This window comes from Felis catus, chromosome A1 (genome assembly GCF_018350175.1).
Source record: "Felis catus isolate Fca126 chromosome A1, F.catus_Fca126_mat1.0, whole genome shotgun sequence".
Classification (NCBI taxonomy): domain Eukaryota; kingdom Metazoa; phylum Chordata; class Mammalia; order Carnivora; family Felidae; genus Felis; species Felis catus.
The window spans coordinates 63,859,173-63,877,744 of NC_058368.1; the positions used below are offsets into that span (position 1 = coordinate 63,859,173).

Consider the following 18,572-nt stretch of genomic DNA (forward strand, 5'->3'; position numbering starts at 1 on the left):
ATTATGTACTTTAAAATTATGGCAACTTGGGGCGCCTGGGTGGCTCAGTCAGTGAGCGTCTGACTTTGGCTCAGGTCATGATCTCACAGCTTGTGAGTTCGAGCCCCATGTCAAGCTCTGTGCTGACAGCTCGGAGCCTGGAGCCTGCTTTGGATTCTGTGCCTCCCTCTTTCCCTGCCCCAACCCATTCACATTCTGTCTCTGTCTCTCTCAAAAATAAACATTAATTTTTTTTAATTATGGCAACTTAATGAGTTAATACATTAGGAAATAGTAGGAAATTGTGTGGGTTTCCATATTTGATTCAAGATTTATTTTTTATTGGGCCACCTGGGTGGCTCAGTTGATTGTTAAACTCTTCATTTCAGCTCAGGTCATGATCTCCAGTTCATGGTATCAAGCCTTGCACTGGGCTCTGTGCTGACAGTACAGAGCCTGCTTGGGGTTCTCTCTCTCCCTCTCTCTCTCTGCCCCTCCTCTTTTGTTCTTTCTTTCTCTCTCTCTCTCTCAAAAAAATATATTTTTTATATCTTACAGTAAAATATTGGTTAGCTACTTTCCCCTTTCTAAGTAGAAGCCTTCTCATAGGATTAGTTCAGTGAGGTAGAGAGGACTCAGGTTTAAAATGGGGACCCACATGGATTTGAATCTGCATTCTGCCAGTAATTCTCAGATGCCTTAGACTCTTTGAGCCTGTTTCCTCATTGATAAAAAGAGGATAGTAGCACATAACTTTTAGAGCATTCTTTTTTGGGAAGATAGGCAATATGTATGCAAACTACCTAGAATGGTGCCTTTTACTAAAAAAAAAAAATGGGTAGTTATTGTTAGCATTTCAAAGGTTTTCAACACTAAAATAGACATGCCAATTATATTTTCATTAAATGAAAACTTGACAGCTTAACGTTCAGAAGTGTTTCTTCAGAGACTCTTCAGAATCTGTCACAGTGATGGTGTAATGATTTTTGAAAATGTGGTATATGCAACATCATGGTGTTTTATTCCAAGAAGATTTTAGGAAGTTTTTGAAATAAAATCATCAAGTAAAAAGGACACAAGAGTCTTCTATTTTTCCCACCTTCTGTAGAGCCATTTTCTTACATATTCACAGGCTCCTTAGTAATATTCTCATATCCCATACAGTGAAGTAGGACATGTTGCTGATGTTTATCCTAAATCATTTCTCCTGAATCAAAATTATACTCCTTGGTGCTGAAAGAAGACCTCTCTCCATTGTGGCACTAATTTATCAAGTTAATAAACATCCTAATCATTAGCCTTGGAAGTTGGTTTTCTTAATTTCTGATAGACATTGGATCTGAAAATCTTTGTGCCCAATCACCTCCTCCCCCTTTCTTCTTAACTTTGTGCCCAATCACATAACTCCCCCTTTCTTTGCAGGGCCTGTGTGAGCCTGTAAGGTCCCCTTTGGCAGATTAGACATGGTGCCCTCTTTAGGTGGATGCCACACCATTGTGTGGCTTGGCGGGTAGAAAGTGAGCTGGACTTCAACTCCTACTTCCTGATTTATTCAGCTGGATGTTTTTATATAGTGAACAAGGTTCCCAACCATATGCACTGGTCCAGATCTTTCTTCAATCTGTCCCTTTCTGGAGATCAGATAAGTACTAGAACTTTTGGAAGGGATATAATAAACGAACTCAAAGTGAGACTTCTAAGGTTTCAAGTATTTCATAATTATGGGAAATAAACCTTTAGATCCAGGAAACAAATATTAGTATTATGATATTGAGTGTCTCCAGAAGGGAAAACAGGCACAAGAGCTCTGAAATCAAGTCCAGATTTGATATTAATTTGAGGGCATGCCATGTAATCCCAAAGGGCCAGAGTTTTCTAATATACATAAGTAATTAGGTTTCTAAGATTCCTTTTACTATCTGTTTTGAAAACTGGAGGGCCTTTTTGTATCCTTAAAATCTATCACATAGAAAATTATCTATTTTTCCTATTTCAAACACTAAACTAACCAGGCTCATACTTCGATAAACCTGTTTTTAAGTCCTGACTTTGCTATTCACTGGTCATGTGGCCTGGGACAGCTACTAAAACCCTTTGATTCTGTTTTGTCCTGTGTGGAGAAGGTAGAAATGGTTCAAGTGGGGAAATGTCGGTAAGTCTCTGACATTGGTAGACACCAGTACCCGAAATGCTTGCTTTATTTCTTTGCTTATTCTAAGTCCAGCCTTGAGCCAACCTCGGGGAAGCAGGTTACTTTAGAATCTCAAAGAGTGAGAATCATCATTGTACTTGTGTTTTATAAAGAAGTTTTAAACAAAACTTTTGTCATATGAAACTCTGTGGTGAATTTATAAAGAACATTCTTTTCTTTTAGGCAAATCGTTTGATTTGATATAATCAGTAGTCCTAGGACTATCTTGAGAAACATCAATCATTACTAATAAGTTGTTAGATCCTTTTCTAAAAAAAACAACTGAGATTCTCTTTTTTAACTTATGGCAACAGAAAAAGGAGATACTACTGACTTTAAATTCCTTGAAAATTGACTCATTAATATTTATTTCTGCCAACTTCAAAGTGATTTATAAGCTGTTTATCAAGCTTCGATAACCAGTTCACACATCAATGAATTTAACAAATTCAAAATAAATTACTGGAGAGCCAGCAAATAATGACTTTCTCACATTCCCAAAGCAATCTCTGAGATCTAGGACTTCCAAGTCTAGTCCTCAATAAATACATATTTTCACTTTAAGAAATCCATAGAGGTATCAGCTGTATCATATTTCTGTTGGATGAATTTCAACTGGAAAAAAAAATGTTACCAGTTTCCTGAGGAAAATCATGAGTCTCTCCTGTTTAATAAGCCGTTAGGGAAACAAAATTTAATTTACAATAGGGTATTTTCATTTTATAATTATTCTGGGGATTAAGACAATACTTAATTTAATAAAGCATTAACAGAGAGCCAGCAAAGTGTAGATATTAAAAGCGCTGGCTCTACTGTCAGACTGGATTTCACAGGTGCTCTGCCACTTACTGGCTATGAGTTTGGGCATTTGATTATTTAATCTCTCCTTTCCTTAGTCTCCTCTGTGGTGAAATGGGGCAATAATACCTACATCATAGAGTTCTCACCATAAAATGAGCTTTCACACTTCGATTAGTGTCTTATACATGTTAAATGTTTAAATCCTACTAATTCTTATCACTACTATAATCACTACTAATTATTTATCACAATAAATAATTATTATTTATGAATGCTTTGTTGATTTCTGTGGTGTTTTAAATGCTCCTAAAGCAAACATACCTTTCCTAATGTGGAATAGAGTTGAAAAAATATTATAAATTGTCGTTTAATGTAAGCAAATAATTGTAAAGATTTTCCTTGAATGAGGAAAAAAACTGGAATTTTCATAAAACTTTATACAACACTATAATGTGCTTTTAATATTAATTAATTGATATTAATTCATAATATATAAAAATCATTTCATAATCATTCCTAATGTTCAGAAATCATTTAATGATCAAATGATTTCTTGTGAGGAAATCATTTATTTTATAAAATAACACTTTATTTTTTGCTATTAATTACACATAGCATATTATTTATTAATATAATTTAATATTTTAACTTATTAAAAGAACCCAGAACCTGTGTTAATTTCAGTGGTTCAACATCTTCTAAATGGAGCAAATATTACTAAGAAACTCAACTGCACATTGATTCTATACAATTTTAGAAACGAAATGGTTTTTTTTTAACTTTATTGACATATAAATGACAAAATCACATTTTTATTTAAACATTTGATAGAATTCATCAGTGAAAACATTTAGTCCTGGGCTTTTTGTTTTTCTTTCTTAATTTTTAAATTACCGACTCAGTCTCCTTACTTAATACTGGTCTGTTCAGATTTTCTATTTTTTTCATAATTTAGTTTTGATAGGTTCTATGTTTCTAGGAATTTACCTGTTTATTTTAGGTTATCCTGTCTGTTTGCATATAATTGTTCATAGCCGTCTCTATGACCCTTAGCATTTCTATGGTGTCAGTTGTAATGTCTCCTCTTTGACTTACAATTTTATTTGAGTCTATATTTTTTTCTTAGTCTAGCTAAAGATTTGTACATTTTTTTTTCTTTTCAAAAGTCAGCTCTTAACATCATTGATATTTTCTATTGTTTGTTTGGTTTCCATTTCATTTATTTCTGCTTTGATCTTTGTTATTTCTTCTGGTAACTTTGGGCTTAGTTTATTCTCTTTTCCCTCTAGTTTCTTGAGGTGTAAAATGAGGTTGTTTATTTATGACTCCCCCTCCCACCCCACTGCCCTTAATATAGGTACTTATCACTATAAACTTACTAGCTAGCACTGCTTTTGCTGGATCTCATAAATTTTGGTATGCTTTGTTTTCACAGTTGGGAGTTGGGGTTTCTCTCTGGATTGTATGGCGCTTTGCCGAAGGTGGGATTTATGATAAGTGTGTGTCTCAGCCTTTCCTGTCGGTTTCAGTATAGGTATTTTCTCATTCACCCAATGTGCTCAGCTAGTTTCTGGATTTCTTTCAGAGGAAATTTCTCTGGGTAGTTGTACATTTGGTGCATCTGCAGGAGAAGGGGATTCAAGAGTCTCCTACGTTGCCATCTTAGGAATTACTACCACAAAAAACTTTTTTTTTTAAAGTCTGTAAGGGTTTAGAAACATAATTTCCAACAGTAAAAGTCCTAATTTGTATTTTTAAATAGATAATCAGTTTTTCACATCTCTTACCTATGCACTATTAGTAGAGATTCAGCTGGTTGCATTCAAATTACTTTAGAATAGCTATTCAATTCAATTTTAATACCTATCAAAATTGAGTTTAAGGTGAATTGTACACACTAGTGCACTCTAATTAAAGTATGTTATTGAGATAACTAATACCTCATCACTTCCTCTATACACTTTCACATTTATCTGCATCTGTAGAATTAAAGCATAATAAATTAATCATATGTTTTTAGGTACCTCAATGATATTCTTTCACATGAATTGAAAGGCAAATTAAAATAGTAGCCTGCATTATTTCTGGTAAGGCACTAATTTTGTTCTTTTTTATACAGTTTCCTAAAAATCACTGTTATATGATTTTGTATAATAGAGATTGTAAGGCAAGTAGGGTTGAGGCAACACATTACTCTCTCAAGGCTGCATCCTTGATATGGTTCCTACTGTGGGGATAATGGAGAAAATGTACATTCCAAGGACAGGGGAGAGGGTTAGGATGCTCCAAATGTCTGGGTCCAGCTCACATGTCAGCCTACAGTCATGTCCTCTCAATGACCACCTCCAACGTTCCCCAAGATGGTGTTATCTCTGAGGCAAACTTTTTTTTTTTTTTATGAGCTTTCATTCATGTGTATTTTTGCATTTGACTGCCACAGAATAAAAGGCTATGACTCAAGGTTATAAATCAACCACCTATGGACACATTTTATGGGTAGTCATTGAAAGTACATCCATAATATATTTAAAGATACCATTTTAACCTTTGCCTAATTTTTATTTAACTTATGTAGAGAGATAGTGTTTAACTTGGGATTAGTATGTTATTCAAATGGACTCATTCTTCTGAGAAGTAAAACCGAAGTTCCACATGAGAAAATGGAAAGGCGTAAGAATTAAATTAGTAATAATTGAAGGGGAAAGATACAAGTTTCCAGGGTAAAAGACATCTCAGAAAAAGTCCAATCATAGTGGGCCAACCAGAAGTAGAAAAACCTATAAGCTAATAAAGAAGGAAAGGAAGATTTCATGAGATCACGAGAGGCCATCCAATCCAAGTCATCATCGTATGCAAAGATCACGTCAGAACGTTTTACCTGCTTAACTCTGCACGCTAGGTAGTGATAGGGAGGTTGCTGTGACAGAATGGTGGCAGTAGTATGTAGCCGTAATTAGTGGGTTCTCCTCCCAGTACGAGGCCCATTGAGTTCTTTTCAGATGTGGAAAGAGGCAAACGTTTTTTGGCCAGAGAGGTAAGCCAAAGGTTCTATTGTCCAGTGATTTTCTCCTCAAATACATGCTATAGTATATAGAGATAGTTCTATAACATGGTTGGCCTCTGCTGGTAAGAATTTTCTTCACATGCTTGATTAGATCTGAATCCTTTATCTTTTGGAGATTTGCCCCCTGCACTTGTGGATCATGGGGGCAGGGGAGGTCCAGTTTGGCCCTTTGATAATGTCTCTGGAGCTTGAAATGATTTCCAGTGGTGAGGGTCAGTCATGACCCAGGTACCTCATATGAGGTAAGCCTAAATATTTTTAAGAAACACATTAGACAACAAGCTTGTATAATTTAAAGATCAATATTTCCTAAGGCTTTGGTATTGCATCCAGTGTTGCATGATTAATTTGTGCTTTTATCTATGTGAGAAAGATTATAGTCTGATTTTCTTGTGAATAAGTACTGTTAACCATGATGGTTTATTTCTACCTAATTTCCTAAGAGAGGAATAATTATTAAATGTCTTGTGAAGATCTGAAGGCCTATAAAGGGAAATCTGGACAAAGATCTCCTGGAACAGTGGTGCATCATGCTTGTGGATAGTTCTAGGTGTTTGAAAATTCACGGTACCATAGATTGTAATGTTCTGAAGATAGGGACTAAGTCTTGGACATCTTAAATTTCAGATATTTGAAGGCTATTATTATTATTATTTTTTGCCTGTTTTCCTGACATCTTCTTTCCAGACTATTCATTCCTGTTTTATTCAATTCTTTATGGGCTTTCCTGTTAGGATCACTGTTTTAATTACACAACTCTGTCTGGCTCTTCTGGAGAACTTGCTGACTCAAGATGGAGTTAGCCAGACAGGAGGAAGCTTGGGGGTATTGGTGATGGATACTGGGCATGGATCTTTTCATTTTCTCACCGTCCCAGTCACATGCTCCTCCTTCTTCAGGGATCTGGCATCTGGAAGATTCCTGCCTGTGGCCTCAGGCCTCTGCCAAACGCACTTTTTCTGGAAAACAAATAATGGAAGGGCAGGTTTCCAAACCTTTAATTTCTTCCTCATTCAGTTTTTGTGTCATGTGTGCATTTGCTTTGTTAAGTTATTGATGTTTCTCTGAGCGAACAGAGCTTTTATATCAATAACATGAGCTTTTGTCTCCTGGGAATACGAGGGTTTTAATAATACCCAGTGATTTTTAAAAAAATGTTCTGAAGCATTTTTGATTGAATTTTGAAGTGTGTAACTGTTCATATGCATCACTGATATTTTTGGGTGGTTTGGAATAATTCTCCATCTCAAATGGAATAAATTCTCTCTAAATTGGACACTGTATAAAACCATATTTCCTTTTATTGATTAAGTTCAAGAAGTATATGATATTTTTTAAAATTTTTAATGTTTTTATTTATTCTTGAGAGAGAGAGAGAGAGAGCGAGAGAGCACAAGCAGGGGAGGGGCAGAGAGAGAGGGAGACACAGAATTCCAAGCAGGCTCCAGGCTCTGAGCGGTCAGCGGGGCTCGAACTCACGAGCCATGAGATCGTGATCTGAGCTGACTCGGACGCTCAACCAACTGAGCCACCCAGGTGCCCCAATGATATTTCTGCAGGAATTGTTGCCTCTCCCTTTCTGAGTGTTTTCTGAATATAGCAAAGCTTTCTTGATTGGAAATTTTTCAAATGGTTTTTAAGTGCATGGATTATCTTAGCCTCTGCAGTTAATTTTGTGTATGCTTGTGTTCCTCGAGAGTTTGTAAACCGGTACTAAACTCAGTCCCCGTAAATCAACAATCTTTTGGCTTCACCAATTAAAAAGTCTCCATTTTCTGATGTGTCCATTATATCCAATTTCATGATTGCACAATCCATGCTGTCTTCCTCAAGAACAGCAGCCCAATTGCTCATCTCTAGCCAACTGTTCACCTAGAGGCTTGATCTGACTCTCTTTATTATTAAGGACTCACTCCATGGGCAGACTTTTATATTATTTTTTTCTCTTTAGTAAATTTCCCCACTCTCTGCTTCTGTTTTTGAGATTCGCATGAAAGCAATTTTACGCTTTTCCGAAGACTAGAATTTACCTCTAAAGGTTTTGTTAGTGCTGTCTGAAGCTTTTCTCCATTCTTTGGCTGGATTGTGAAGGCTGTTTTGGTTGCCACTTTGCTGAGTTAGCTTTGATGCTCCTTCGAAGGAGTTAGTCTTGCTTATAATGTCAACCATCATCTGAACTTGTAACCATTTATATTTTTCTCTTTTCCAATGCTTCCTAGAAGTACCTGGTTTAAGTTCAAGTAAAGAATGGTAGCTTCCTAGCTCTTTATTCGTGGTCTTCATGTTTACTATGTCCTATAGAAAGTTTTAAAGTTTGCTTCCAAAATAGTTGATTTAAGGTCTCCAAACTCTTTTACAAAGTGACAAATATTCTCAACTTGATATTTTTTCTCCAGAGGGACAGACATTCCAGTGGCCATTACTTTGTTTCACCTTGCATAAAAACAAAAGGTTTTTTTTTAAGTTTATTTATTTTTGAGACAGAGAGCACAAGCAGGGGAGGGGCAGAGAGAGAGGAGGGCAGAGGATCTGAAGTGGGCTCCACGCTGACAGCAGCGAGCCCGATGCCGGGGCTTGAACTCACAAACCATGAGATCACGACCTGAGCCAAAGTCGGTCGCTTAACCAACTGAGCCACGCAGGCACCCCATAACAACAAGTTTTAACCACGAACACCCCCATCCTGACTGTAACAACCACCACGTGTCACAGTGTTCCCTGGGCTGCTGCACCTGGTACAACCCCCACTGCTGGGCCTGGAGCCTCCAAGATCAACATTGCACCGAGCACTGTGGCCGTCAGTGGAACTTCTGTGGACCCAAAGGCCATTAATGGCACACCTCAGGTTGCCATGACTCTGTGGCCACAACATAGCACACAGCTCTGAATTGACAGTTCTGCCCAGAATGTCTTGAGTGCCTAAAGCCCAGGGCAGACCTCAATGGAGGTGGTGGAAGGGACAAACAAGTGTCTACCACACTTTGCCACATCTTAACCCACAAAGACAATGGTCATATCACATGGCCCTGGTGGTATAGACTATGGTCTGTAGGCTGGGGCAATTGCTTAGCAGCTCTGGGCATCTGAGACCTTCCCTGGCTGCCCCAAGAACTACGCAGGGAAATGTCTCTCCATATCTGTAATTATTCTTATTTGGGAGGCTGCACAGTGGAGGGTTGCATGTCTCCATGGCCACTTCTATAAACTTTTCATTTTGTGTCTTTGAAGACCTAATCCAGCTGATGATCAGAAAAGAGTCTCTCAGGGCTCCCCTTGGAATGTTTCTAGGTGGCCTTGAATGTGTGTGGGCAAGCATGTGAGATGTATTAGGAGAGGCTCTGGGTAGGGTCTCTTCCATTTTCACATTTAACAACTAAGGAAAAAATAAGAGGACTTTTCAAAGTCTTCCATCTCAGGAATGTTCAATCTAACCATGGGATGTTTTGCTCGTCTCCCATTTTTCTCCTGGGACTGTGCCCTTAGGGCCTGCATGGACAAGGATGGCTGGAGGCTGACGTCTGACTCTTCAACAGCTGTCATTTGAGAAAGGTAGAATCTCCCACTTTAAAAACTGAAGCTTCTGGCTTCCTTCTTCTATTTTCAGGCACTCTGTGTGTTCATTTGGAGACTAGAATAAGCAGATGAGACACTGTTGCAATTACTACTGCAACTATTGTAAAACCACCAAGGCAAATGAAAACAGGGATAGAAATAGAAAGCCCCATCCAGTGCATGGTGGATAGAAGAGGGTCAGTGTTAACCTATGTCCTAAATTCTTCAATGACCTTTGAGCTGTCTCTGTCTGTATGATATGGACAGTCTGATTTGAAGAAGATCTCACCTTACTCCATCAATCAGCAGTCGATGTGATACTGGGTACCACACCGGGCAAGGCCCTGTGATTGTCAAGGTGACCTCCAGGTTTGATCTAGGGGTAGGAAACCTTTACAATCCAAGTGGATAGAGAAGGATTGTAACTGGATTCTCCCATATTGCCAAACGCTATGTAGTTATAATCCCCCTCAATAAAGTAGTATGTCTAAAAAATATATCCAAAAAATTAAAAGAAGGCAAAACATTACCCTGTACTGTTTTGATAGTTTAATAGGACAAACCACCTGAGTCATCACTAGGTATAAGTAAGTTTTTCTTTTTTACTTACTGTTTTTCTCACTATAAAGGCCATACTATTCTCTGTAAAGTTAGATATCAATTTGCAGAAGATTAATACATTGTAAATAATTTTTGCCCTATTGAATTACAAGTTATTTTTTTTCTGATTGAGAAAAACCCCAAAAAGCCATTATTTTATTTACCTGAAAAGTATTAACCTTATCTTTTATTATTATAACATTAGAATAATATTCTACTGTTCTTTTTTTCAGTGACCATAATGCTAATCTCTTTCCAGCAGCTTTATTGCTGTGTTTATTCCCTCATTAAGGAATTGAACAAGCCTTTCGCAATAGCTCTTTATATATTAGCTTTAGAGGCATATTTTTTATCTTTTTGAAAATTATACTTTAATGCATCGAGAAAAAAAGACACTGAAAACATTATTGCTTATAATGGGCAATTTTTTTTTTTTTTTGGTGGGAAGTGACAGAACCTCAAATTCATTGAAAACTTCCTAAGGGAAGGAGTGGATGTTAGACCATATAACTAAAAGGTCAAATGGTACAGATAACTGAAGTTCTGATTTGATCTAGTTCCTCGTGAATGTTATCAGGGTTCTTGCCTACTTGTCAGTGAAGCTTTCGTCCACCTTAGTTTGGTCCTCAGTCAGGCTGTCCCCAGGTGGTAACAACGTAGGCCACAAAACGTCTAAGGTCATCACCTTCTAGTTTAACTGGCAAGAAGAAATAGTACTTATTTCTCATTGATCAAAATCCCTATCCTCTTGCTCATCACTATGATTTTGGGCCTTTTCTTCTTCTGGAGGCATCTATTGGCCCCCTGACTAGCCACCTTTGGGTCATTTTCCCACCCTGGAGCCATAAATGGGATGAGCTCACCTAAACATGTCAAGAAAGAGTTGGAGAGAGTATTTCCAGAGGATGAGTACAGGACAGCAATAAAAGCAGGAAGAAAAAAAAGAAACGAAACGAAGAGGTATACCTTATATTAATAAAAGTTGTCATATATGTTAGGAATGTGCTAAGGAGCATCAACATACATGTAAATAAATTAAGATCTGAGCAAAATAGAAAAAAATAGGGGCGCCTGGGTGGCGCAGTCGGTTAAGCATCCGACTTCAGCCAGGTCACAATCTGGAGGTCCGTGAGTTCGAGCCCCGCGTCAGGCTCTGGGCTGATGGCTCAGAGCCTGGAGCCTGTTTCCGATTCTGTGTCTCCCTCTCTCTCTGCCCCTCCCCCGTTCATGCTCTGTCTCTCTCTGTCCCAAAAATAAATAAACGTTGAAAAAAAAATTAAAAAAAAATAGAAAAAAATATACAAATTAAAGATAAAACAGAGATAGAAAAAATGTTAGAACTATTACATAATTCCAAAATTACGATGGAGTTACTAGAAGTATTTGCTTTAAATTCACAAATAGACATCTCTATCATGTGTTACACCTTCCGAGGTAATGTTTACATAAAGGCACTAATTGATACAATTAGGCAACACATCAATAAAAAATAACCTAATAAAAATAGGCAGAGAGTTCAGGCATTCTCCAAAGAAGGTATGGCTAACAGAACATATCACAAGATGTTCTACATACTTAGTAATTAGGGACATGTAAATCAAACCACAGTGAGACAATGAGATAGCACTTCACATACCTCTACGATGGTTATGGTATAAACAGTCAACAGTAACAGTGTGGTGAGGCCATGGAGAAATTTGGACACTCATGCATTGCTAGAGGGACTGTAAAATGGTGCAGCCACTTGAGACAAGTTAGGCAATTCTGTATAGAGTTAAACATAGATTACTGCATGACCTAGCCATTCCAGGCTAAGGTGTATACCTAAAAGCACTCAATACATATATTTATAAAAAACATACATAGATATTCATGGCAGCTTTATTTATAGTAGCCAAAAAGTGGAAATGACCTGAATGTTCATCAGTTGCTGAATGGATAAATAAAATGTCATATAGCCATACAATGGGATATTTTTTATAATAAAATAGGAATGAAGTATTATTACATGCTACAGTATGATTGAACCTTGAAAACATTATGCTATGTGAAAGAAGTCACAAAAGACCACATTTCATAAGACGCTGATCATGTTAAATGTCCAGAATAGCAAATCCATTGACCCAGAAAGTAAATTAGTGGTTATCAGGGGTTGGGGGTGGGGAGCAGAGGGAATGAAGAATTACTGCTAATGTGTACAGGATTGTTCTTGCAGGGAAAAGTGATAAAAATATTGTAAAATTACATAATGATGATGGCTGCGCATCTCTGTCAACATGGTGAAATTCACCGAACTGCACATTTCAAAAGGGTGAATTTTATGGAACATCGATTGTATAACAATAAAGCTGTTATAAAAAAGTTATAATGTATCATTTTGAAAATTGACTCCTACAAAAGGAAACCCAGCATATTCCAGGGAATAATTTTCATTTATAGATTTGTCCTTTTTGTTGGCATATGCTTCTTGAGGCTTTGGGAACTTGTAGGGACAATGTGTCTTTTCATTTGTCATGTACATGACCCACTAAGAGTTTTTTGGAGATATTTTATCATTAATGCTTCAAGGTCCTTCACAGAAAAAAAAATCCCCACATTAAAGGTGTTGTTTTCTCCACAGATAGTAATCTTTATGACCTTGAAAGACTGCCTTTCTCATTGGAGAAATTTTGAGGTCAGATAAAAATGAAAAGATAGCTAATCTCATTCATTTATCCAGACCTCCACCAAAAACACTTTGTGAGAGTTTTCAGTGCACGAGGGCACTGCTAGACATTGGGTGTAGGCATCCAGCTACATGGTTGGAACTGACAGTAGACTGACTTTTCCAAACCATCATAGTGTCTATTCTCCAAACAGAAGTCAGAATAATCTTAACAAAGCATAAAATAGATTATGCTTGAAATCCTTCATTGGCTTCCTGTTGACCTTAGAATAAAATCTAAAGCCTTTATACTGATCTTTAGTGCTTTGCACATCTGCCCTTTGGTGTCACTATACTCTCATCTCACACCACTCTTAAAAATTCTTTGCTCTAGGGGCACCTGGGTGCTCAGTCGGTTGAGCATCTGACTCTTGATTTCAGCTCAGGTCATGATCCCAAGGTCTTGAGATCAAGCCCTGTATTGGGCTCCACACTGGGTATGTAGCCTGCTTAAGGTTCTCTCTCTCTCTCTCTCTCTCTCTCTCTCTCTCTCTCTCTCTCCTCTGCCTCTTCCCTCCTTGTGCTCTCTATCTCAAATTCTTTGCTCTAGTCATTCTAGAGTTCTCTTGTTTCCTTTAGCATACAATCCTCTTTCTTGACTCTTGTCAGTTAGATTTTTCTGAAAGTAGACTCTTTTCTAACCATGCCTCCCAACACCTGCATCTAGTGAACGCTGATGCTGCTTCTCATTTGGTCTTATATTGGATGCCACTAACCCTGGGAAGCTTCCCCTAGCCTCTGTAGAAAAGGTTGGGTAACTTTGTAGTATATACTAGTACACTAAAATTTTTCCTTTATAGCATTTTGTGGATATTCTGTTATTTGAATATTCATTTATATTTTATATCGATTTTATGTGCCAAGAGGACAGAGACTGTCGGTTGTGTTCATCACGGTATCTCTAGAGTCTAAGTCTCGATGGGCATGTGTTCCCTGATGAATACCTGTTAATCAACAGTGAGTCTTTCTCCTGCATTGCCTGGACTATTCGAATTGTTTCCATATCGATCTCTCTGCTCCACCTTTGCTTTCCCTGTGTCTCTCTGAAAAAAAATGCAAGCTTCTCAGCATGATGTAGAAGGCCCGCTGTGTAGTGATACCTCCCCCTCCCACTCACCAGTCTTGTTTCCCTTCTCCTCACCTGCCCTCCCTTGCATTAACGTTCCAGATTGAAGAATGGCACCCATTCCCCTCAACCCTATGGGACCTTGAATATTCTACTATTTTCATGTAATCAACAAACCCAGAAACTTAACCAGAGAATTCCCTGGGTCTTTTTCATCTCTTTATCCCTTATGCCTTTTAAACCGTCTGGCAATATTTGTTGAACTGAAATGACCTCCGCGCTCCACAGTAGAAACTTCTTGATTAATGCACTGAATTACATTTAATTTCAGGCATTTACAATTTTTCATTGAATCTTAAATTACTAGCATTTCATATCTCCCATGAGAGCACAGCAAGACAATTGTAATAATCTATGATTCTTTTAATGAATGCGCAAAACGCTTCCATTTAAATTTTTATGTAGATAAATACACTGGCATTATTAATATTATATCTGCATTTATCTTAAGCCCAGTCAAAAATCCCATTTATCAAATTAGATTACTGGAAATAAGGACAAAGCAAAAATGATAAACATTCAAGACAAATCTTTATAGAAGTGTATATAATCTACTCGACATAATTCTGGGAGTGGCCCTATGCCATGCCGTCCACCTTCCGTTCTCATTCAGGAAGGCAAACCTCAGGTGTTTGGGCTTCCTGTTTTGCATACTATTTGGTACCAGGGCAGCCTGAACTGCTTGGGGGTTGGGGTAGGACTGAGGCCGACCGCCCACCCAGACGCCCTGTAGATTCCACACACCAATCTCTAGTTTACAAAATCCTCATGATTCATCTAAGAAGTTTTAAAAACTGCTTTCTGCTCTTCACTAGTATTCTTTTTAGATGTTCGCAGTAGGCCTTTTTTGTTTTGTTTTGTTTTGTTTTTTGATAAAATGTTTCATGATCCTAAGTTTGGGGGAAAACTACACATAATATTCATCTCCTAGAGAGTATTGCAGGTTATGTCTATGCAGATTAGTGTGTCAAAGGCTCTGATAAATCCTGCTACTTAAAAATATCTGTCAACTACTTTAAGAAAAGCATTTTCAATATATATTTAACCAAGACCCCATATTTGCCTGAATATGTTATGGATTTCTGCTAAAAACACTTTGGAAAATGCTGCTCAGAGGTATGTTTCATGATTTATTGGTGGCTTCAGCCACAAGGAAATTACTTTTGGGGAAAGTTGAAGGCAACGTAGGCTGGTATCTGGCCAGGCAGCTTCAAGTTTAGAGCTGGACTTTTGGCAGCCACGATCCTCGGATGGATCACCTCACATCAGGAAAGGGTCAGTCACCCTAAAATTTACCATGGGCTCTGAGAACACAACCCAGGAACTGAATTCCTTTGAAACTCCATGTGAACTTGATGGAATTGTATTTTCCCAGGTTTAGCAATGTGGAAAAAGAAGACTAAACATTCTGTTGACCTTCTGAAAGTGGTCTCTGTCCATAGAGAGATCAGAATAAGCATATCTAAGATAAATATCTTTGCCTTATGTTATTCTTCTAACTTCACACTGACCATTTTTATTCAATTTCTTAGCGATATAAACTGGGAATTATAATATTCACAAGGACCGGACCATTAGGATGAATTCTCTAGATTGGATCACACAGCAAAAGCAATGTAAAACTACCAGTTTAACACTATGTATTGTTTGGACAGGTGGTGTTCCCCCACTAACTTGGATGAAGATATAAATGCTTCGTAAATGTATTACAAATTCATAATATGTAATACTGATTAGAATGTGATATTTTCATCACTTCTTGATCAAAACATAATATAATTTATTAAAATGCACATCACAATTATCAGTGCCCTTGATAGAGGGTCCCTATTTCCATACTGGGATATTAGAAAGTCCAACTATGGTGTCCCAGCCCAGAAGATAATACATAGAATCTTTTCACCTTACTTTGCTGTTGGTTTTTCCTCATGCTGTCCATCAGCCAATGGGTTTTAGAAAAAAAGAATAGCAGGTATTTCCTAATGTATTTTATACAGAACAAGTCTTTCCTTGTTCAGAGATAGCAAGGGACATACCTACTTTCAATTTTACTAAACTGCCATGTTGGGAATATTAAGATTGATGAAAAGAAGAGACTGAATTAAGATTCAGAGCTAGAAAAATGCAAGTAAATGAAACACATACATTTAGTTTAATCTACAAGCAAAAGGGATATTTTGAAATAAAACAACTATAAGTAGTTTTACCTCTATGAAACTTGAAATAAGGAAGGAAACATTCTGTTCTTTAATGTCTTGGTAACCAGAAGTGGTCCGATGATGGTAATACCTGTAACTTCTTCTCAGCTTTCCCTCTTTTCATATTTCTCACAGTTCCTAGCATAAAAATGAGTGGGGGTAACAGCAATGTCTTTTCTTCTTTCCTTTAATCACACCTTCTCTACCAATGAGTTCAGATTTCTGGGAAAATAAAAAGTGCTTTCCTAGAGTTACTTTCAAGGACACTTGTCACATCAGCATGCTAGAAATTGATTTTTTAGATTAAATTACCGCCTTATTTATATATATCCAAGACAATGTCTGAGCACCAGACCTATATATACAGTTTATTACTTTCACGTTTGCTCAGAATGTCTCAAAGACTCTTCAAAACCCACAAATCCAGAACTGATCTTAACCATCTTGTCTCCCAAACCCAATTACTCTTTGGTTTCTTCTGGCTCAGTACATCTACCTAGAGACCTAGAAACTACCCTTGACATCTTTGCCTTCACAATTTTTTCAGTCCTGATTCCTATTGATTGCACATCCTAATTGTATTTCAAATATGTCCTAGTGTCTTGTTTATAGCACCAGCCATTATCTGGCTTGAGTGATTACATGCAGGTGTGTCCTTGTTAGACTAATTTTACTCAGTTTCCCCCCACTGCCCATCCCATCTTTTGGCTCACCAGAATAGCATTTGAAAAACTCAGTTGTAACCTCATTTTTTTCAGGATTTAAAGCCTTTCATTGGTAGACTTGGTGAATCTCTTTAATATGACGATCAAGGACTCTGTATCTCTGACTGCCAAACATCTCTTAATTCTATTCCTCCACCAGCAATTTCCTTCCATCCTCAGCAATCCTGGAGTTCTTTTACAGATGTTGATAGTCCAATTCCTTGAGATTCTATTGTACTGAAATAAAACCAGTAGTAGTATTCAAAGACACTGTACCAATACGTTTACATGTGTAGTACTGTTGTAACCATAGCACTGTAAACAAATATCCAACAGTAGGGGGAATGCTGAACAAATTAGAACGCAAATGCACCAAGGACGAGTGTACAAGCATCATAGATCATGAATTTAAGCTACATCAGCTGATGTGAAAGGATTTTCATGTGATATTATGGAATTGAGAAAGTGAATGACTAGAAGCTTATAAAATATGATCCTACTTTTATAAAGCGTGTGGTTTTTATGGGGGCTATTTTTATTTTTTAGAATTTTTACTTTTTATTTTTTTTTTAATATTTATTTTTGAGAGGGAGTGTGTGTGTGTTGGGGGGAAGGGTCAGAGAGAGGGAGACACAGAATCTGAAGCAGGCTCCGGGCTCCAAGCACTGTCAGCACAAAGCCTGACGTGGGGCTCAAACTGACGAACCATGAAATCATGACCTGAGCTGAAATCTGACACTTAACCAACCGAGTACCACAGGAGCCCCTATTATATTTTTAAATTTTATTCTAGCTTTTTAAAAAAAATATTTATTCGTTTTGGGAGAGAGCAAATGCATACACACGAATGGAGGGGCAGAGAGAGAGAGAGAGAGTGAGTCTGAGTCCCAAGCAGGCTCCACGCTGTCAGCAGAGTCCAATGTTGGGCTGGAACTCAGGAACCATGAGATCATGATCTGAGCCAAGATCAAGAGTCAGATGCTTAACCAGCTGAGCCACCCAGGTGACCCTGGGGGCTTTCTTTATTTTTATAAAAACATATGTATATGTGTATATATGTGTATGAGTTTATGTGCAAAGAGCATGAGCACGTAAACATGGGGAAACAATGGAAATGGATGCATAATGATTTGCTGCACTTAATTATCTAGGAAGGAAAAGATGCGAGTGGCCATGGTAGGGAGAGTTGGACTTAGAGAAACAAGAAAAATAATAGAAAAATATCAATGGCCTTAAAAAAATAGAATCCAGCATTATGATATGATTGCATTTGTGGCATATGTTGTAAATGTGTGTGTGTGTGTGTGTGTGTATCTCTATGTACACATACATAAGTTAGAAACATAAAACTGACATTTGTATATATCTAGTGACTTCTGGCTATGTTCCTGAAATAGGTCACATTTTAGTGTCAAAACGTTTTGCAGAGTTGTGTAGAATATAATTACAATTTAATATAATCAGATGATCTATTTAGTAAAATCAGACGTATATCTGCTTATACAGGTTAGTAAAACTGAGAAGAATGCTGTAGAAGGTTAGGCCTCAGCCAATTTGCCTGTGGGAGGTACCCACAATTAGGAATTGGTATGTGTTCTTCCAGACCTTTAAAATTCATTTATATGCATAAATAAATGTGATAATAGAAATATG

At 37.4% G+C, this 18,572-nt stretch overlaps 1 protein-coding gene across 5 annotated transcripts in view; it reads left to right on the forward strand.

The window, feature by feature from the left end:
- The window catches only part of GPC5 (glypican 5), a 1,421,162-nt gene that overhangs the window by 274,023 nt on the left and 1,128,567 nt on the right, over positions 1-18,572 (forward strand). The gene's annotated exons all lie outside the window — the stretch shown is intronic.